Below are 12,153 nucleotides of genomic sequence, written 5' to 3' on the forward strand. Positions count from 1 at the left end.
AATGATAGGCAACAAAAATAACATTTAACATTGTTTTGTTAGCTAAACTATAGAATATAGGATGCAACAGAAACATCAGAATTCTTTGATATGACCCATTAACATCAGATGAGAAAACTGAAGAACTGCTGTGCTTGGTATCCTTGAGTTCATTCATCAGTGCTTATTTAGTGCTAATAAAAGTCAGGCTTTGGTCTAGATGCTAGAACACAGCAGTAAATAAAAGAAAGTCCCTATTCTGGGGATCTTCTTAGCAGAATTAAGATTCTTGTTCTGATTTCCCAATTCCCAATTACTCTGCCTACCTCATTACACCCATGCCCTAGTGAAAGTGACCTCAATGATGGCATGAACCTGGTGTGTATTTTTGGAAGAAGTGGCTACGTTTAGCATTTTAACATGCTAAGAATCTCTGGTCATAAATATAATTATTTAAAACACCAAATTATTAATTAGAAAATTATTTCCATAAAATGTATTCTACTGAATGTGTGCTGGCCTCACTAAAAAATGAATAAGTGACTTGTGGTTGGTAGATAAAAGCAGCAAAGGGATCATTCTTAGAAAGTTACATTATTCTTTGTTTATGTTTCCAGTCTTTTAGTGTGCCAGTTATTCTGGCAAACAAACAAGCAGCCCTTAAATACTGTTACAACACAGAAATCATGCTTAGGAAAAGATAAAGGCTATATTAGAGAGGATTTTAAAATACTTGGAAATAATGCACATGCAAAACAGATAGAGGAGTTGCAGAAAATGCTACATTTTTACTTGTGTTGATTGGCATAGGTAGGGGAATGTAAATTGCTTGGGGTCCATCAAAACACGGCAAGTGACTCAAAGATGCCCCAAGTGACATTGTACAAGCTAGACAATTTGTCACTAGAAACCTCTTTTCATTTTTGAGTGTGTCTTTGTTTGGAATCACATTGTTGATTTGTCACATTTTATAGTGCATTTAGTATGCATTTATGTAAAAAATAAACATTATTCTGCAAAAAATGTTTTCTGAGTATAGATTAAAAAAATGTTTAAGAGCTTTGTAGCAGGAAAGCATAAACTGAACAGTCCTATGTCAGGAAGGTCTACAACCTTCTCCTGCTTTTACCTTCTTTTCTTCCTTATCAGAGTCTCTGTCTTTTCTTTTCACTTTTCACCCCCATGGGGAAATGTCTGTCTCTTTATCAAGGTCAGATTTAAATGTCAGCACATTGTGAGGCTGGTCTCACCTCCAGTTCTGTCTTTCTTTTGTTAATCTCCTCATTTTCTGCAATTCTGAATCGTTCACATTTACTTCCTTTATAGTAGTTTAGAAAAATCAGTCCTGCAGTGTTGATAGGATTAGAGTAATGAGATGCGGAGGCAGGAACACTATTTAAGAGTCTGATTGCATAATCCAAGTAAGAATTGATGCTGACCTGATATAAAGTAATGTGGTGGAGATGAACAGAAAACAATAAGAAAGGTATTAGGTAATATAAAATAAAAATGTGAAATTAAACAAAGTAAAGCACAAAACCAAAAAACAAAATAAAGGCAAAAACAGAAAACCAGATGAAATAAACTAACAAAAAAACCTTGATTCATCAGACTAAAGAAAAACAGTAGAATAATTTGGGTGAATATATAATATATCATCTGAATCAGGAAACAGTTTAGGGTGAAAAGGAACACTATTGATAATTAAATCAAACAAGAAGCTTCTAACTAGAGCAGGCTTGTGAAAACCTGGGCATCTGGTCACCCTGAGGATAATGGAATCATTGCTGAATTATACATTGAAATGTATTTAAATCCTAATCTTAATTAATCACTACTTTTCTGGGAAAATTTTTCAAAATTAGCTAAATGATTTGAGGGTTAGTTTTATCTTGCCAAAATTGGTCTAGATGTACTGAAGAACGGTGGGTGAAAAGGACTAAATCTAAGCATCTAGCTATATTTCTAAGATTGTATGAAAACAAAGAGGATAAAAGCTCTCCTTCCTCTCCCTTCCTTCCCCACCCATCCTCCAACTCCTGAACACAGATAAGCAAATCAGACCTCCTCTGAAGAAGCCAGGTGCTCACCATGATCACATTGTCAAACCATGGGAAGATGTTACTCCTTGCTAACCACACTCTTGAATCAAATGATTAAGTTCCAAAGCTTCAACATCGTGCTTTTACTGATGCTTTCAAAATGTGTATCTCCAATCTCAATATCTCCAATGAATGGAAGACAATATATTTTATGGGGTACTCAACTCAAATTTTTGAAAACTAGCATGTATTTTACACTTAAAAGATATCCAATTCAGATACTAGTTTTTCATCAATTACTTGATCTGTATTTGGATTTTATAAAATTTGCAGTTCAGAAACTAGAGTCACAACCTAAGTTGATCCAAATACAAGGAAAATTTTTCAGTGAGTTGAGTAGCAGCTTTAAATTTAACTTCAGTAGATTAAATAAAATGTAAAATTAGGTCTCTGCTAAGTACCAGAGGCTACCACACAAAACAATGTAGGAAAAACAGGCATCTCAAAGTTACAGATTCACAAATTGCATGTTTACCCTACCCTCAAGTCTGCTTCTCTCCTAGGCTTCCTGACTACAGTACCAGGCACTGTCATTTACCAGTGGGCTAAGGTCAAAAAACTTGAAGTCAGACAACTCTAGGCTATTTCCACCCCTCATATCCAGTGTCCAGGAAATTGTAATATAAATGTAAAAAAAAAAAAACTGACCACCATTCACCACCTCTGCTGTTAAAGCTCAAATATTTATTGATTCTTCTTATTTTAGTGCCCATATTCTATTTCCCAGGCTAACTAATCCTTTCCATCTTAATGTGCTACTTAGTTGCTCAGAATTCCTCAAAATATTTTCATTACTCATAAAAAACATACTGCAATCAAAAGTCTGACATGATCTGGTCAATTTTCGCTCTGTTGACTCATCTGCCATCTGCAGATCATCCAAGGTGTTTTCCTGATTATGCCCTGACCACAGGAAGCACATCCCACAGTAAGGCTTTACCTTTGCAGACCGCTTTGAAGTTATTTCTCATCTAGATACTTGGCTAACTCCCTTATCTTCTCATTGAGGCTCTCCTATTTTTTTATTTTATTTCATTTTTTTAATTGAAGTATAGTCAGTTACAATGTATCAGTTTCTGGTGTACAGCATCATGTCCCAGTCATGATATATACATACCTATATTCATTTTCATATTCTTTTCCATTAAAGGTTATTGCAAAATATTGAATATAGTTCCTTGTGCTATATAAAAGAAATCTGTTTTTAATCTATTTTTATACATAATTGTTGACATATGCAAATCTCAAACTTCCAAATTTATCCCTTCCTAAACCATTTTCCCCAGTAATCATAAGATTGTTTACTATGTCTGAAAATCTGTGTCTGTTTTGTAGGTGAGTCCATTAGTGCCCTCTTTTTCCTTTTTCTTTTCTTTTCTTTTCTTTTTTTCTTTTATTTTTTTAGATTCCTCATATGAGTAATATCATATGGTATTTTTCTTTCTCTTTCTGGCTTACTTCACTTAGAATGACAATCTCCAGATCCACCCATGTTGCTGCAAATGGTATTATTTTATTCTTTTTTTTAATCACTGAGTGGCATTCAATTGTATAAATATACCACAACTTCTTTATCCAGTCATCCTACAATGGACATTTAGGTTGCTTCCTTGTCTTGTCTGTTGTATATATTGCTGCTATGAACATTGGGGTGCATGCCTCTATTTCATTAAATAAAAACTCTCTCACCTTTCAAACATTCATTCTATTTTCTCTTAACAAGTTAAACTCTAATTTGTTTTCAGAACTCTTCTTACATGGAGAACTGTCACAGCATAGTGGTTAAGAGTACAGATTTTTGGAGCCATATTTTCTGGGTTTTACTTTTTAGTAGTTATGTGACCTTGAGCAATTTTACCTTACCACTCTGTGCTCTGGTTTCCATAACCCTAAAAATGAGGCTAATAATTGTACCTTGATAGTGATAATGTTACTATTCCTAAGGGGCTTAAAACAGTGCCTGGCACATGGAAAATACCCAATGTTAAGTTATATATTTATTTGTTATTATTTATTTCTCACATTAGAGTGAAAGATACATGAGAAGGGGCAATATGTCAGTTTATTTACACAATCTTCCTAGATCCTAGAGAAAATGCCTGGCCTATACATGAATAGAAAGGCCAGAGTTAAAAAATATACATACAGATGCAAGAAGACATCAACAAATAATTATAATTAAATAAGATAATGCCCAGAAGAAATATTCAAACAGGGAATTGGGAGAAGAGAGGATTAAAAAGAAAATCTATCTGTAATGGTTTGAATTAAATTAAATTGTTCTTTTAGTTTCACTCTTTTGTTAGCTCATTTCTGCATCCATCTTTCATAATATTTTACATAGGTAAGGCTAACTTCCCTTGGCCTATCAACAGGGCAAATCATGTGACATCCAAGATGCTCCATTTGAAAGCATGCCATGTAATGCAATTAAGAGAGGACCATGTCAGTAAATAGGAACCTGGATTCATTTCTTGACTATACCACCACAAGGGATTGATACTGCTTTGTGTCTCTCATCTTAGTTTTCTCATGAATGGAACTGGATTAAGTAGTTACTATTCACCTTCTAGCTTTCTAATTTATTGCATTTTAAAAACCTCTCAATGCTGAAGTTTCAGTCTCCTGCCATGATTGTTCATATCTCTCAGTTGATTAGTGAATCTAAATGACAATGCAAATCAAAGTCAATTTTCATATTGTGTTTACACCATTAGTGAAAATCTAATTAAATATCTAATAATTAATGCAACTCCTTCCAGGAGAGTTAATACATCAGAGAATGTCAATGGGGAATATCCAGTGGGAATATTACCTTCATTGTTGTGTTTCATATTGTGAATTGAGTGAATTATAGTGTATATTATATTTTATATGCATATTTTTTAAAAACTGCGTGGGCAAGACAATCCAGTTCTTGGTACAATAATGTAACTTTCTTTTAGTTGGACATTATTATATTGATAACATGTCTATGTGTCTGACACCAGGTCACCCAGCCAGCTAGCCAGTAAACATTTAGAGAGTGCCTAATACGTGACCAGCACTGTCTTAAATGTCAGTGATATAGAAAACGTTAATGTAGAGTCCTTTTTCTAAAAAAGATCTTTTTTAAAATTACTAACCATTACAATTAAGCTTCTAATTTTCAGTGGGGAACTTTTGAGTGGAGGTCAGGGAAGGTTATGGTGCATATTAGAATATCCTTTGCCATTATATTTCCACATGAGGAGTATTTATCTTCTCCTACTTTTGGGCTTGAACTTGTAACCTGCTTTGGCCCTTAGGCTATCAGCAGATATGATGTGATGCAAGCCAAGGCTTGAAATGTGCCTATGCACTGGGCTTTCTCTCTTGTACTCTACCTCTACCATGAAGACATGCTGAGTAGGCTGATTGGTTTCAAACAAATCAAAGGCACTTAAGATTAGACCTGTACTGAACCCATGTCCTAGAACTAAACAAAAGTGAGGGCATCAGAGGTCTCAGCAGAGCTGGCCTAGTGGGTCAGCAGTTTGAGTTAGAATCCCAGCTGGACAATTAGTCAGTGCATAAGAATATTTATCTTTATCAGCCTCTAATTTATGGGATGTTTTGTTGCAGACCCATAGCTGACAGACACAAACGAATCTGTGTTTTACAGTGATTGCAATATCAGATATGTTTTTCTTTTTAGATCTTGTATTTAAAAATATTTACAGGAGTATAAATATGTGTTCCCTGTTTTAAGGAAACAGAGGCTTCATCATTATTTAACTATAATTTAAGAACCAAGCAACAAAGTCAGAAACAGTGAAAACATCAATGGTATAAATGTAATAATATGAATGATTATATTCTACCAAATGTATCCATGACAATTTCTTAAGTGATCATCAAAGTATAGGCAAATTATTCTCCTCAGAAGGCCCTGTAAGCTCCCTGTGTAGTTAACCAGTTTACATAAACATGGAAGACAGTGATGGAGTTGCTTCTTGATTTAAAAAAAAGATGTGTCAGTGTGTTTAGGTAATTTTTTAGAGTTGTGTTTGTGTTTCATCTGAGTTGGCTCAAAAAATGACAAATAGGCAATGTAAATATAAAAATTCAAGGCCACTAAGAGAAAGAAATACATGCTAGACTTAAAGCCATTAATATGTAACTGTTAACTCCTTAAAATAAAGCACACTCGTATTTTATATTATACACCTCTAGTCCTTAGAGCTATGTCTTTCATGATTTTGGTATATCATGTATGAGCAATAAATAGTATTACATGATTAAAACAATGATCACACATAAATATATTACTAATGAAAATTTAAAGGTTTAGGGACCTTTGTATTGTTAGTCCTTGCATAATGTACTAAATTTACTAAAACAACCTTTTCATGTACATATGTATATTAATAATAGAAAGACATTTGGCATAAATTAACTGTGTATTTTCAGTGATTATGGTCACACCTCAAATCTCTGGAAGTAGTTATTTGGTGCACTTTGACATCGACCCCCTTAAAATTAGATTAAATTTTTAGTAACTATAAAATCTCTGACAAGAATATGCTCCTTCCAGCATATTATATATAAATATAAAATTAAAAGAAGGATGTACCCTCCTGTGAGAAAAGCAAATGTAAATATCCAGTTATGTGGATTAGGTGAAGCAAGGACCTAGCGTTCACTTTACATAGTTTTATAGTGGGCGTTTTTTCACCATGACTCTTTCATCACAGGTTGACTAAATGTTACTTGTTCATAACTCACAATTTAAATAGTTTGAGCTCAGGTACCCCTTATGAAAAAAGTGAGATTCAGCATTGCATATTTAATTCTTAACGCGTAAACTGTCTCATATTTACTATCACACAAAATAACAGAACAAAAATAAGTAAATACAGTAGAAAAATATGAATCTGTAGGCAAAATTGACCTGTAAAAATAAATGGGATTATTCCAACAATGCAAATTAGTTTGCCTGTATACAATAAATTAATGTAGTACGGCACATTAATAGATTACAAAACTACAAGGGGAAAAGCAATTGATCATTTCAGAAGATGCAGAGAAAGTACATGATTAAAGTTCAATACTATTCCTGATAAAAAGCTCTTAGAAAACAAGAAATGAAAGAACTTCTTTATTATGACAAAGAATATCTGGAAAAAAAAAACACCCAAAGTAAACTATTGTGATTAATACAAAAAAGGTTAAAACATTAAATTCAAAATTAGAAACAAGATAACAATATCCTCTATGACCTCTTCCATTCATCATTGTAAGGGAGGTACATAAGAACTTAGTAAGAAACAGAATCAAATGTATTATTTACTAGAATCTGAAAGAAATAATCTAAACTGTTTATGTTTAAAAAAATAGATATAAAAGAGTAGTTTTCAGGGACTAAATATCAGGTGTATTTCTATGCCTAGAAACAAAATGTTTGAAATACAATAAACAGATACAATTTTATCCACAGAAAATATGAAGAAAAGAAATTCACCAAATAAAAGTCTTGTGAGCCATCAGAAAAAAAAAATGACTGTGTGGAAATGCATTAAAGATACAAAAGTAAATGGAGACATATAGCTTCTTCATGAATATGGAAAGCCTATATTTTAACCATATAAAGTCTTACCAAAGTGATTCACAGATTTAATCTCTATGATTAAATGCTGGCAGAGGTTTGAATGGTACTCAACAAACTTACTCTAAAATTTATATGGAAAAAGACACAGCCAATGATAGTCAAGTTATTCTTGAAGAAATTTAGGTGAGTGTAAATTCCAGCCATAAATATTAGACAGTAATACTTAGCAGAAAAGTTAGAAAAACACTTACCCAAACGTGAAACTTTAAGTTTAAACTTTAAACTTTAAGTACAAGGGATGTGGTGTTGGGGCAAGGAATAGCGACTTTATTTGGAAAGCTGGCAGACCGAGAGGATGGCTGAATAATGTCTTGGAGAACCATCCAGGTCCAGTCACAACACAGGCTTCTTTTATACAAAACATAAACAAAAACAAACAACAACAACAAACAAACAAAAAACAAGGGAAGGTGTATGGTTGGTTGTTGCAAACATCTTGCTGTAGAAATTCTTTGTTCTTGCAGCTGTCCATGTGGGTCAGTTCATGGTGTCCCTGTAAACCTCCAACAAACAAATGTTATTCTCTATTCTACAGCTTGTTATCTTTATGTGAGTGCAAAGCTAGCAAGACCAAGCCTAGGAAACAGGGCACAGTGGTCAAAGCTAAAGGAACAGATCTAATATAGAGTCAGATTTGTTCTCCTCTATTACATTAACTTCAGAAAATTATAATATCCTTATAAATTAAAGGTTTCAACACACGAACTCTAGCAATTTCTTTCCTAAGTTACCTTCAACCTTCTGCCTGTGTTCAGTGTGCACCAAGGTAAATATACAAGTATGTTTATAACATCATTGCTTATAGTAATCAAACATTGTAAATAACTCAAACATCCACTTTTTGGAAAATGGATTAATGGAGTAATTTTTAAGTTGCATTCTAAAAATTTCAGTTTTATAAAAATTAATAATTCTAAATATAAAAATTGCAGTAAAGAGAATGTTTCAGGGGAAATTGAACAACAATATAACATTTAATAAATATAAATGGCAACTTAAACTAAATGATATCATTTTATTGATATATAAGTGTGTTCAAGAAATTATAAACAAAAGCAGGAGAATGCATTTTAAAATCTCAGGATACTCCGTAGTGAAGAAAGAGAGGTAAATAGGATAAAAATAAAAGCACATTAAGGGCTTTAATAATAAAGTACATGTTTTAGTTAATTTCAAAAAGAAGGTTGATAAATTTCAGTTAGCCAGACAATTAGCCATTTTTGTTGTTTAAATTTTATCTTACTTATTTTTATGAAAATAGTACAACTTTAGCATCATAAAATTTGTGGACACTTCCTTTCTGACTTACTATATAGTTATTTTTTGTCATTTTTATATGTACATTTAAAAATATATATTCTGTGAGGTGTACAAATTGTTAGACAAAGGTTGGAAACTCTATAAGAAAATCCTCCCTGTTCTTTTTTGTCTAATTAATCTAGAAATCTTCAAGGGATTAGTTGGTTTTTATTATTGTAAATCTTCTCACATTAATTTTGAGTTTCTCAATATCCAGATATTCTTTTTTTGTCAGTCTACCCTATATCTACATATGTGAGAGGACCAAGACCCTGATGCAACAATCATTCTTCCCAGAGAAAGCCCATGTCCTGTGATCTATAGGACCCAGCAGCATATATAAATATATACTTATCTACACTGGCACATTATAATCACTCATAATTACCTTTGGACTCACTCTTGGTGTTGAATACTCTATGTGTCTGGACAAGTGTACAATGGTATTTATCCACTGTTACAGTACCACACACAATTGTTTCACTGCCCTAAAAATCCTCTATGCTTTACCTAATCAATCTTCCCTTTCTCATAACACTTAGCAACTTTTCATCTTTTCATTCTCTCCATACTATTGTTTTTTCCAGAATATCATGAGGTTGGAATCATATAATATATAGCCTTTGTAGATTGGCTTCTTTCACTTATCATTATACATTTAAGGATCTATATTATCTTTTTGTGGCTTAATAGCTCATTTATTTTCAGCACTGAATAATAATCCATTGTCTGATTTTGCTATGGTTTATCCATTCTCCTACTGAAGGATATTTTTGTTGCTTCCATGTTTTGATAATTACAAACAAACCTGATGTAAATATCCTTGTGTAGGTTCTCATGTGGACATAGTTTTCAGCTCCTTTAGGTAAACTGTAAAGAGTAGACTTGAAGGATTTTATGGTAAGAGCACATTTAGTTTTGTAAGAAACTGCCAAACTACCTTCCAAACTGTTTTAATCATTTTGTATTTCCATCAGCAATAAGTAAGAGTTCCTGTTGCTCTACATCTTGGCAGGATGTTTGGTGTTGTCAGTGTTCTACATTTGGTTAGTCTAATAGGTATGTAGTAGTATCTTTTTGTTTCAATTTGTAGTTTCCTAATGGCATACAATGCTGAACATATTTTCGTATGTTTGCTATCTGTCATCATCCTTGGTGAGGTATCTGCTCAGGTAATTTGCTCATTTTTTAAATCAGGTTGTTTAATGTCCTATTGTTGAGCTTTTAAGAATTCTTTGTATATTTTGGCTAATAGCCTTTTATCAGATATATCTTTTGAATATGCATCCTCCCAATCTGTGGCGTCTTATCATTCTTTTGACAATGTCTTTTGCAAAGAAAAAAATTGTAATTTTTTTTAAAGTTCAGCTTAGAAATTATTCCTTTCATTGATCATGCCTTTGGTGCTATATCAAAAAGTAAAGTGAACAAAGTCAAAATATGGACTAGATAATCCTTTAAATACCAGAAACTAATTTCCAAAGATGGAGCAAAATACCATAATGAACTTATAATATAAAAAACAATTAACATGACTATTTTCTTGATATAAAGTAGAAAATATATATAAAAATATATAATTAGAAAAAATTTAACTATCCTTGTGTAGGATAGAATAATAACTATCAGAAAATAACAATAAACAGGTTTTTTTTTATATAATATTGGCAAACTGGATTAGAAGACAGCTTCTTGAAATGTATGTTTTGTAGAAAAGTCATCCTGAATTTTAAAATCTAGAAAAGGCCAAAATATTATACAAGTATGAAATAAATGAAATTATCTTCAGTGGTATAATGAATGAGGTGTTTAATGCCTGAAAAACACATCTGAAGGAAAAACAAAAGAAAGTCACTCAAAAAAAAGAAAATTAATGAACAAAGTTATATGTGGAAAACAAAATAAATTCATAAATAAATTAGTCAATAATACATATGGATAGGCCTAAATTGAGTCAATTTCCCTATTAAAAGACATTAAAATGCATAAATTCTCAGATATTTGGGGGGAATCTCTAGGATATTTACAAGAGGAACACTTAAACATGCTGCAAAAATTATTGAAAATAAAAATATAGAAAAAGAAACACCAGAAAGAAATACCTATTACTATAAAATGTAGTTATATCAGTTTTAGTTTTAAGCAACATAAATGAGCAAGGGTAAATATATTGGAAATGTCATGTTTTATTTCTCAGTTTGGGTGGTAGAGTAATGGATAAATATTTTATAATCATAACCTGTATGTATCAAATGTTTCATAATTTAGAAATGCAAATAAAAAATATAATCAAATCTTACTGTAATGTAACGAATAAAGAATTAAACATTCTTTTTTGTATGTAATTCCTGGGTATTATGTGTGTGTATATTATATATATGTATATTTTTGTCCTAGAATCAAATTATGCACACAATTTTGCTTTATGAACATTTGACATTCTATATTGAGAATCCCTGATTGTTTTCAAAGACTGTAAATATAATTATTAATAACAAAGTAACATTTTATTTGTGAAAACCATAAGAAATATAATTACTCAGCTTTACTGATGTTGTTACATTGTTTTTAATGCTTCACACTGTCATTTTTCTATTAAAATAACCATTCTAATATCTCTTTATTTATACATTTGAAATGATTTTAACTTTGTAATTAAATTCTTAAAAATCTTTAGTGAATAACATAGATTATGAAATATAGAAACAGAAAAAATATTACTCACAAGCCCATAATTAACTAAATTTAATCTTTGATATAGAGACTTCCAGAATGCTATCATTAAACATATACTCATTATTTTAATTATAAATTTTGCACAGAAATTTTAAAATGTTTTACATATCCAAGAAGTCATTAACTCTGTTTTCCTTTTCTTATTTTTCCCCACTACTTATACCTGATAGGGATCAGTCTTGAAGGGATCATCAAGAGGACATGACTACTGGAATGTGTTTCGCTTGCCTTCCCTGCAGAAGTCCCACCAAGTACTCAGCCTTGTGACAGTAATGTGCTTGTTGCCGAGACCATCGGACAGTATTTTAAGGCTTCTATATAAACTTTTAAGATTCTGGTGGGGTTGCAGGGAGACTCTTGTGGCTGCTCAAGACAAGTCTCATAAGTAAGTTATCTTGCTGATAAAAC

The sequence above is a fragment of the Vicugna pacos genome, unplaced genomic scaffold (assembly GCF_048564905.1).
Source record: "Vicugna pacos unplaced genomic scaffold, VicPac4 scaffold_20, whole genome shotgun sequence".
NCBI lineage: Eukaryota > Metazoa > Chordata > Mammalia > Artiodactyla > Camelidae > Vicugna > Vicugna pacos.